At 39.9% G+C, this 11,007-nt stretch overlaps 1 long non-coding RNA gene across 1 annotated transcript; it reads left to right on the top strand.

Annotated features, from left to right (window-relative positions):
- Positions 1–927: 927 nt before the first annotated feature.
- LOC105302837 lies at positions 928–9,851 on the top strand. Its single transcript, XR_896864.2, has 3 exons — positions 928–1,045; positions 8,021–8,121; positions 8,295–9,851. It is a non-coding gene; the product is annotated as an uncharacterized LOC105302837 (long non-coding RNA).
- The last annotated feature ends 1,156 nt before the right edge of the window (positions 9,852–11,007 follow it).

Raw genomic sequence — 11,007 nt, 5'->3', positions numbered from 1 at the left:
GTTTTTCTTTATAGGTTACCATCTTCTTTTCCCTGGCTTCCTTGAGAATTCTTTCTTTGTCATTAAGTTTTGATAGTTTTAATATAATGTCTTGGAGAAGGCCTTTTTGGGTTAAGATAATTAGGTGCTCTCTTTGCTTCCTGGATTCAAGAATCTAATTCTTTCCATATGTTTGGGAAATTCTCATTAACTATTTGTTTGAATAAGTTCTCTGTTCCCTTTTCCATCTCTTCTCCTTCTGGTATACCCATTATTCTTATATTGTTTTTTCTGATGGTATCAGATAGTTCTTGTAGAGTTCTTTAACAGTTTTTTCACCCTCAAGTCTCTTTCCCTTTCATCTGCATCATTTCCAGCTTTGTCTTCTACATAACTAATTCTTTTCTCCATCTGGTCATCTCTATTTCTTAAGCTTGCTATCTCATTCTTCATCTCTTCTTTTGAGTTCGTCAGCTCCAGAAGTTCTTTTTTGGAATTTCAATTTACTCGGTAAAGTATTTGTGTTGTTCATTGATTTCCTTTCTAAGTTCATTGACTTGTTGATCAGAATTTTCTTGCATCTCATTGAGTTTTTTCAGAACTACAATCTTGAATTTTCTGTCACTTAAATTACAAATTTTATACCTTTCAGTTTGTTTTTTGGAGATTTTTATTTTCTTTCTGAGCTGCCTTGTCACCTTGGTTGTTCATGGTATTTCATGGATTATTTCTTTACCCATGCATTAATGAGAATGTACTCTGCTTGCTTATGTATGTATGTATGTATGTATGTATGTATTTTTATTTAGAGTGATCTGTCTTTAGCAGGTAGATAAGAATAGGTTTTTCTTTTGTTTTCCAGTAGGTGGAGCCCAAGCTTCCTGCACTGCCCAAGCCTCCTGACCTCCGCTTTGTGGCAAAAAGGAAAAAAAAAAAAAAGCCCTTAATTCCCCGGGGAGGTTTGTGTCTCCTGTGACCAGGTCATATGGATTCCAGGGCTCCACCCCCATGGAAAAATGTGAAGGATGATGGGAGTCCAAGCCTCTGAAGAACCCCCGAAGTCCTGGTACTGCCCCAGAAGCCAGATGAGTGCTGTGCTGCTTCCTCCCGCATCAGCCTGGATGGGTGGGGGTGGGGTGGAGAGGCTGCCAGTATGTCTGTGGCTGTTTTCTTTCCTGTTATGCTGGCTGCCAAGCTTTAGCTTTCTTACTTCTATATCTTTACCACTGTCACTGGGACCAGCCATAGTGTGTGTCTTAGTTCCCGTGGTACTCATTGCTACAGTTTACCCCCGGGGTCGGGGGCGGGGGGCGCTGCTAGCTATAGTAGAGTGAGGGAAGGCGGCCAGGCTCCATGACTCAGCTTTCTGCCCGGCAATGCGGTTGCTAAATCATAGCTGTCACCCTTCTGTATTCTGTCTCTGCCCTGTTCACTGGGCCCTGCCACGTGGAATATGCTGCTCATTCAGGCAAGACTGTTTGGGGCTATAGAGAGTGAAAGCAGCCACCTAATTACCCCCCCACCCCCACCCCCACCCCCACATAGCACTGGGCTATGTCCATAGCACTGGTCCGCACTCCTCTCTCTTTCCACCTCTCTTGCTTGCCCAATTTGCCAACCTTCAGATGTTCTGATGTGCAGATCTCTCAGATGTGTTTGTGTGCTAGGCTGGGTGTTTTCTGTTGGATTGTAGCTGTTCAGTTTATTACAATTTCAAGGGGAGAGATTAAGCGGACCCCTCATGCTGCTATGCTTCTGACATCACTCTACACATCTTCTTTATCCAATCATCTATTGAACAATTGGGTTGGTTCCATATCTTGGCTATTGCAAATTACGTTGCAATGAACATAGAGGTGCATATATCTTTTTGAATTAGTGTTTTGGATTTTTTTGGATAAACACCCAGAAATAGAATCGCTGTGTCATATGGCAGCTTTATTTTAAATATTTTTTAGGAATCTCCATATTGTTTTTCATAGAAGCAGCACCAATTCACAATCTCACCAACAGTGTACAAGGATTCCCTTTCTCCACATCCTCACTAGTGCTTGTTATTTGTTGATATTTTGATGCTAACCAGTCTAACATATATGAGGTGATATTTCATTGTGGTTTTGATTTGCATTTCCCTGATGATTAATGAGGTTGAGGATCTTTTCATATGTTTGTTGGCCATATCTGCATGCCTCCTTTGGAAAAATGTCTATCCAGGTCCTCTGCCCATTTTTTAATCTGATTGTTTGGGAATCTTTTTTTGGGGGGGGGGGCGGTGGAGGGTGTTCCTTATCTATTTTGGATAGTAACCCCTTATTGGATATATCATTAGCAAATATCTTCTCCCATTCAATAGGCTGTTTTTTCATTTTGTTGATGGTTTCCTTTGCTGTGCAAAAACTTTTAGTTTGATGGAGTTCCATTTGTTTATTTTTTCTTTTGTTTCCTTTGCCTGAGGAGACATTTCTAGAAAGGTATTGCTATGATATATGTCAGAGTCTACAGCCTGTGTTTTCTTCTAGGAGTTTTATGGTTTCAGGTGTTACATTTAAGCCTTTAATCCACTTTGATCCAGTTTCATTTTTTTTGCATGTATCTGTCAAGTTTTTCCAACGCCATTTATTAGACTATCTTTATCCCATTGTATATCCTTGCCTCCTTTCTAGTAGATTAATTGACCATATAAATGTGAATTTATTTCTGGGTTTTCTATTCTGTTCCATTGATCTTTGTGTCTGTTTTTATGCTGGTACCATGCTGTTTTGATTATTATAGCCTTACAGTATAGTTTGATATCAGATAGTGTGATGCCTCCAATTTTGTCCTTCTTTCTCAAGATTGCTGTGGCTATTTGGAGTCTTTTATTTTTCCATATAAATTTTAGGAATATTCATTCTAGTTCTGCAAACAATGCCACTGGCATTTTGGTAGGGATTGCATTGGTTCTATAGACTTCTTTGGATAGTATGGATATTTTAACGATGTTAATTCTTCCTATCTATAAGCACGATATATGCTTCTATTTATTTGTATCTTCTTCAATTTCTTTCTTTAATGTTTTATAGTTTTCCAAGGACAGGTCTTTTACTTGCTTGGTAAAATTTTTTCCTAGGTTTGATGCAATTGTAAATGAGATTGTGTTCTTAATTTCTCTTTCTGATAGTTTGTTATTGGTATATAAAAATGCAACTGATTTCTAAAAATTAATTTCACATCTTACTACTTTACTAAATTCATTTATCAGTGCTAATGGTTTTCTGGTGGAATCTTTAAGGTTCTCTCCATTTAGTATAATGCCATTTGCAAATAATGACAGTTTTACTTCTTCCTTTCTACCTAGATGGCTTTATTTCTTTTTCTTGTTTGATTGCTGTGGCTAGGACTTCCAATACAATGTTGAATACAAGTGGTGAAAGTGGACATCCTTGTCCTGTTCTTGATCTTTAGAAAAACATTTTTAGTTTTTCCCCATTGAGTATGATGTTAGCTGTGGGTTTGCCATATATGGCCTTTATTATGTTAAGGTATGTCCCCTCTATTCCCAATTTGCTGAGAGTTTTTTTTTTTTTAATCATACATGGATGCTAGATTTTGTCAAAGGCTTTTCCTACATCTATTGATATGATCAGATAATTTTAATTTTCCAATTTGTTAACGTGGCATATTACATTAATTGATTTGTGAATATTGAACCAAACTTGCATCCCAGAAATAAATCCCACTTCATTATGATGTGATCTTTTCAACATATTGCTGAATTGGGTTTGCTAATATTTTGTTAAGAATTTTTGCATCTATGTTCTTCAGGGTTATTGGCCTATAATTTTCTTTTTATCTCTTTCTTTTCTTTCTTTCCTTCTTTCTTTCTTTCTTTCTTTTTTTTTTTTTTTTTGTAGTGTCTTTGTCTAGTTTTGGAATCAAGGTAATGCTGGCCTTGTAAAATGAGCTTGTGAGCCTTCCCTCCTCTTCAATTATTTTGGAATAATTTGAAAAGGATAGGTGTTAATTCTTCTTTGAATGTTTGGTAAAATTCACCTGTGAAGCCATCTGGGTCAGGACTTTATCGAAAATATTTGATTACTGATTTGATTTCATTAGTAGTTACTGGGTTTGTTTAGGTTTTCTACTGCTTCATGATTTAGTCTTGGAAGATTGTATGTTTCTAGGAATTTACCCATTTCTCCCACATTGTTCAATTTCTCAGCATATAATCGTTTATAGTTTTAAAAATGTAATTCTTTGTATTTCTGTGGTGTCTGTTATCATTTCTCCTCTTTCATTTCTGATTTTATTTATTTGGGTCCTCTCTTTTTCTCTTGATGAGTCTGGTTAAAGGTTGACTAATTTTGTTCATCTTTTCAAAGAACCAAATCTTAGTTTCATTGATCTTTTGTATTTTTTTCAGACTCTATTTCATTTATTTCCACACCATTCGTTATTTTTTTCTTCTTCTACTCACTTTGGGCTTTGTTTGTTCTTCTTTTTCTAGTTCCTTTAGGTTAAAGTTTAGCTCATTTATTTGATATTTTTCTTATTTGTTGAGGTAGGTCTGTACTGCTATGCATTTCCCTCTTAGAACTGCTTTATCTGTGTCCCATAGATTTTGGATCACTGTGTTTTTATTTTAATTTGTCTCAAGGTATCTTTTGATTTCTTCTTTGATCTTATTTTAACCCATTTGTTGTTTTAGTAGCATGCTATTTAGCCTAAATGTGTTTCTGTGTTTTTCGGTTTTTTTCTTGTAATTGATTTTTAGTTTCATACATTGTGGTCAGAGAAGGTCCTTGACATGATTCCAATATTCTTAAACTTATTGAGATTTGTTTTGTGGCCTAATATGTGGTCTATCCTGAAAAATGTTCCATGTGCACTTGAAAAGAATGTACATTCTCCTGCTTTGAGGTGAAATGCTCTAAAATATCAATTGAATCAATCTTGTCTAATATTTTATATAAAGCCACTGGTTTCTTGTTGATTTTCTGTATGAATAATCTATCCATGATGTCAATGGCATGTTAAACATCTTTACTATAACTGTGTTACTGTTGATCTCTTTATGTTCATCAATATTTGTTTTATATATTTAGGTGCTCCTAGGTTGGGTGCATAAAAATTTACAAGGGTTCTAGGCTCTTGTCAAAGTGATCCCTTTATCATTATGCAATGTCCTTCTTTGTCTCTTGTCATAACTTTTGTTTTAAAGTTTATTTTGTCTGATATAAGTATTGCTACCTCAGCTTTTCTTTCATTTTCATTAGCAGGAAATATCTTTTTCCATCCTTTTACTTTCAGTTTTGATCTGAAGTGGGTCTCTTGTGGGCAGCATATATGGGGTCTTGTTTCCTTATTCATTCAGCCACCCTATGTCTTTTGATTGGAATACTTAATCCATTTACATTTAAAGTGATTATTGATAGGTACATAGTTATTGCCATTTTATTATTCATATTTTTGATCCTTTTTTCTCCTTCTTAAAGAAGCCCCTTTAACATTTCATGTAATACTGGTTTGGTTGTGATTAACTCTTTTAGTTTTTTCTTGTCTGAGAGGCTCTTTATCTGTCCTTTGATTATAAATGATAGCACTGCTGGATAGAGTCGTCTTGGTTGTGGGTCCTTGCTTTTCATCGCTTCGAATATTTTGTGTCAATCTTTTCTGACCTGCAAAATTTCTGTTGAGAAATTAGTTGACTGTCATATGGGAGCTCCCTTGTAACTAACTGCTTTTCTCTTTCTGCTTTTAAGATTCTCTCTTTGTCTTTAACTTTTGGCATTTTAATGATGATGTGTCTTGGTATGGACCTCTTTGGGTTCATCTTGTTTGAGACTCTCTGCACTTCCTGGGCTCATGTGTCTATTTCCTTCACCTGGTTAGGAAAGTTTTCCATCATTATTTCTTCAAATAGGTTTTCAATTCCTTGCTCTCTCTTCTTCTGGTATCCCTGTGATGCAAATGTTGGTACCTTTGATGTTGTTCCAGAGGCCTCTTACATTATTCTCACTTTTAAAAATTCTTTTCTTTCTTTCTTCTTTTCTTTTCTTTTTTTTTGTGTTTTGTTCTGATTGGGTGTTTTTGATCCTCTGCTTCATTGAATTTATGGTTGATTCCCTCTAATGTAGTCTTCATTTCTGATTGGTTCTTTTTTGTTTTCTATCTTCATTTTTATATTTCCTATCTTTTTCTTTTTGTTTCCTATCTCTTTGCTGAATTTCTCACTCAGTCCACCTATACTCTTCCCCTAAGTTCATTGAGCATCCTTAGAACCAATGTTTTGAACTCTGCATCCGGTAGATACCTTATCTCCATTTTTTTTTCTGGAGTTTTGTTTGGTTCTTTTTTGGAGGAAAATGTTTCATTGTCTTCTCATTTTGGCTGCTTCCCTGTGTTTGTTTCTACTAGGTAGGTCTGCTATGTCTCCTTACTCCATAAAGCCACTTAGTAGAATGGCTTTATAGAGTAAGTGCCCTGTGGGGCCTAGTGGTGCAGTATTCCTGGTCACCTGAGCTGGGTACTCCAGGGGTGGCCCTTGAATGGGATGTGTATGATTCCTTTTGTAGTTCTGCCTTGATTGCTGTTGGCACATCAGTGGGAGAGATTAACCCTGAGGCTGACTGGTTGTGAGGCCTGGCTGTGATTTCAGTGGATGAGCTGTTGTGCATGGGGTGACCCCACAGAATGACATTCACTTTAGCAGGGCTCTAGTGCCTGCCAACTCCACTGTGTGGGTGTGTTAATTGTGGAGTTGGGTGGGTGGTACTCTGGTGTGATCTGAAGCTGTCCGCTGGGTGTGTTGGTTCTGAGGCCTCTTGTGGGGGCACTCCAATGCAAACCAAGATCAGCTTCTGCCTGTGCTTGGCCTGGTGCCATTTGGTAGAAGCTACAAAGCGACCTACAGGTGGTTGCTGCTTGCGCTGGGCTTGGAGTTTCCTGGGAGAGCCTAAGCTATGAACTGAGGCCAGCTATCACTCGTTCAGGGCCCGGGGCCATTTAGCAAGAGGTAGGGGCAAACCAAGGCCAGATGCTGCTTGTTTAAGTTTGTGAACCTTTGAGAGATTTTAGGAAAGTCCATAGTGTGAGCTGAGGCCGGCCATTTCAGTGGCACTGCCTGCTGAAAAAGATTCCAGCTGGTGGGCAAGACCACCTCTTATTCTTCTCCTTACTGACCTTGTTTACTGCCATTTCCTCCACTAGAATAAAAGGTTCAGGAGAGCAAAGATTTTTGTCTCGGTGCAAGGATTTAAAAATTATTTTCTTTAATGTTTTTAATGCTTACATAGTTTCTGGTCCACAGTAGGTGCTCAACAATTTACTTGGTGGCCATGGAGGGCAGTTCCTTGTGCCAGGATGGCTAGCTCCTGTGTGGCATCCTGTTGTTTTTTGGAGCCTGGAAGGTGAGGGTGAGAGCAGCCAGGCCTGGGTCCCAACTCTGGGTGCTCAACTCCAGTTGCCTTGCCCTCTTCTAATTTCTGAAAACCCTTTGCTGTGCAGCCCCTGCACCTGCCCATGAGCCTCCTATTTACCCTCAATATACTTATTACACACATATTTGCACAAATGTTCCCCACGTCTGTTGGTCATTTGACTTTGCTGGTAGTTATACATAAAAATCAATTTTGCTTAAACTTTATGAGGTCAGATTTATTTGATTTTCCCTTTTAGCTTTTGGGTTTTTTTTTTTTTAATTCTTTACGAAGCTCTCCACTCTGAAACTAAAGAATAAAAATGATTCATCCATGTTTCTACGAGTACTTTCATGGCTTCAGTTTTATAGTTCGTGCTGTCCGAAGATCCTTGCAGGGGTTTCCAAGCTCGCCTTGTGGAGTATGGGAACTGCTAGTGCAGCTCTGAGAAGCCTGGGCAGGTGCACTGTCTTGCTCACATCTTTGGGAAATTTTCCATGTCCCCTCCAGGGCTTGGAAGCAGCAAGCACCGCCATGAGGGACATGTGGGGAGACTGTCCCCTTCCCAGCAGCCATCCCTGGTGGAGAATGATGGTCCTTAGGATCTCCTGAAAAAAATTTCCAAGTCTACCTTTTGCTTTCAGGGTCCCCTCAAGAAGGCCAAGGAACTCCAAGGGAAATGTCTGGGTTTGCGCCAGATGCCTTCCACCTGGCTAATGACTTGATCTGAGAGATGTGATCCTAGGTGGGTCAGGAGGAGGTCAGGTGGCCTGGACAGGGGTGGGGTGGTGCAGGGGAGGGTGGGAGGTGAGCGCTGGACTGTGGGTGATCTGGCTCCATTCTGCTTACCCTTGCGCAGTTTATCAGTTGACACCTGATGGCTGCTTTTATATATTTTCTTTTCCTTGTGGCACTCAGGCAAAATATGCAAGGAATGAGATTTGACTGATGTTTGGGAAGCAGAGTTCCAGGTAGCTGCAGGACCAGCAAGATCATGCTCGCTGTGCCAGGGCATTTGGCGCTTCCTCCACTCGCAAGAAATTAGATCTGCATAGTTGTGGGTTGTAAGGCTGGTGCTGAGCTCTGGAAATGGGGCGAGGTGTTGCAGGCAGGACCCTTGGCCCATGGGTCTGACTTGGACTGCTGTGAGGAACAGGAGATGTTGTCTGAGCCTGACGCCATCCTTTGTGGTCCCTGTGTTTGTACTTTCCATTCTCAATTTTTCTGAGTCTCTCCTGGAACTGAGGACTGGATGTATGGTGAAGGCACCATAGCTCTCCAGCTGTCCCACGTGTATCTTGGTCATTGGAACTTTAAGATTGTTATAAGTCCCCTCTCTGGAGCTGGGGACAAGTCTTGGGTGGCCTAGAAGAGGAGGCATGTGGAGGTTGTTTCCTGCACTCCACGTCTAATGATGGGAACTGAGATGACCCGGGCCCACAAGACTACCAGCAATGTGCTCTTGTTATCTTGGAGACCCATATCCATCCTGAAGCCATCTTTGTCAATGGTGCCGCATTACCCTGTGATGATTTTTAGTTTTTTTGTTTGTTTGTTTGTTTTCCGAGCTCTGTGCGAAATGGTCCTGGGAGCATTCAGGTCATGGAGCCTGAGGCAGACTTTGGAGGCCATCTACAAGAACGGGATTGTCCAGGTGGTGGCTCTGTGAGGGTGGGGATCGACTGCCGGAAGATAGGACCAGCAACTATGTGGGGAAGTGGCCACTTCCATCCCCTCCTCATCTGGTCTCTCACTGCTGAGAAATTTGTGGTTCCACCAACACATGAAGGTTCCCTCCACTTAGGATAATTCACCCACAATGTTGTAGGCAAACTAAGAAGGAGGATGCTAAGGGCCTGGCCATAGTCCCACGTGGGATCCAATAGTCTTAGGTGCCTAACAAAGTTTTCTATCTCTTAGAATAGTGGACTGGCATTGGCCATCCTGAGAGGGTCAAGGAGGAGATTCTAAGCCTGGCAGTGGTCCTGCAGTGTCTATGGTTGTCAGAGGCTCCTCCAGGGAATTTTAAGTCTCATTCCAGAGACAGGGAACAGCCTCTGCAGGCTCAGGCCTTGGAGGACACCCCAAGTTGAGAAATAGGACCAGTGGTAAACTGGAACAAGGTCCGGTTTCCAGTCTGGTGGCAGTGCACCTTCACCTCCCTGCTATTTGGATCCTTTCCAGTGATGATTGCACTATTTGCGTGTCACCTGGAGGCTGTCCCACAAGGTCAACCAGATGTCCAAATGGCAGTTGGGAGGAAGGAAAAAGTGAAATGTCTGAAGAATTTTTCTGCTATAATTGACATTCGGTATGAAGTAAACATAAGCAAGATGAGAAATCCTGATGTTTATGGTAATAACAATTACCGTTTTCCTTGTTACTCATCATTATTGTAATTATTACTATTGTTTGCAGCTAATTATAAAAACACTGAATAAAATGTCTCTTCACAGAGTAACTGACTGAAGACTATGGAAGAGTTTCCTTATGCCTAATTTCTTAAATCCCCTTGTGAGCCAGGGAACTCACCCCAACCCTTGAAGGCCTGATAACAATCTGCAACAACCATCCCAGAAAGCCAGACACAACTTCTGCTGCAATGTGCCCCAAACAGTCAAGGACTTGGTCAATGACTGACAGCTTCCTCATTTTTAATCTTTTTTAAATTTTAATCATTTAAAAATTTTGATTTTGAACCAAACAGGGGAAAGCCAAATATGTTTCCCTAAGCAATCAGGTAGAATGCCCTTCTTCTAGTCAGCCCACCTCCTAGTCAGTTCACCTCCAGCTTCCCCACATAACAACCTCTGATCAGAAAATGACTTTCTTTTTTCTAACCCAAAGCTTCCCACTCTTCTGCCTGCCTTTGAGTCTCTGCCAAAAGCAAATGATCATGGCTGACTCCTTTGCTATATAAGGCAAGCTCTAAATAACTAGTGCTTGTTCTCATTTGGGTGGTCTGTGTTTACCTCCACAGAAGCTAGAGTAGAGTGAGAACCAAACACTCAGGATAATATATGTTTACTGTGTTAATTCTTTTTTAAAAATGTATTTATTCATCACGCAATTTTAAAAATTGAGATCTAATTCACATATCATAAAAATCACCCTTTTAAAAGTGTACGGTTCAGCGATTTATAGTCTGTTCACAACTTGTTCAACCACCATCATTATTTAATTCCAGAACATTTTCATTACCTTTAAAGAAACCCAGTGTCCACTAAACAGTCACTACTCCTCCACCCTCCCCACCAGCCCTTGGCAACTGCCAATGTGCTTTCAGATTTGCCTGTTCTGAATAGAATCATACAATATGTGGCATTCATGTCTGGCTTTTTACACTTAACATCATGTTTTCAAGGCTCATCCATGTGTCAGTGATTCATTCCTTTTTTCTGGCTTAAGAATATTCCATTCTAAGCTATAAGATTTTGTGTGTGGGTGTGTGTGGGTGTGTATTCACATGCTACCAAAGTACTTTCTTTAAAGATAATTTTTAAATTTTTCAGTTACAGTTGGCATACAATATTATATTAGTTTCAGGTGTACAACATGGTGATTAGACATATATAACTTACAAAGTGATCACCCTGATAAATCTAGTACTCATCTGACATACAATAATATT

This window comes from Pteropus vampyrus, unplaced genomic scaffold, assembly GCF_000151845.1.
Source record: "Pteropus vampyrus isolate Shadow unplaced genomic scaffold, Pvam_2.0 Scaffold285, whole genome shotgun sequence".
Lineage (NCBI taxonomy): Eukaryota > Metazoa > Chordata > Mammalia > Chiroptera > Pteropodidae > Pteropus > Pteropus vampyrus.
The sequence above is the reverse complement of the archived record's forward strand: the minus strand, read 5'-3'. Positions and strand labels throughout refer to the sequence as shown.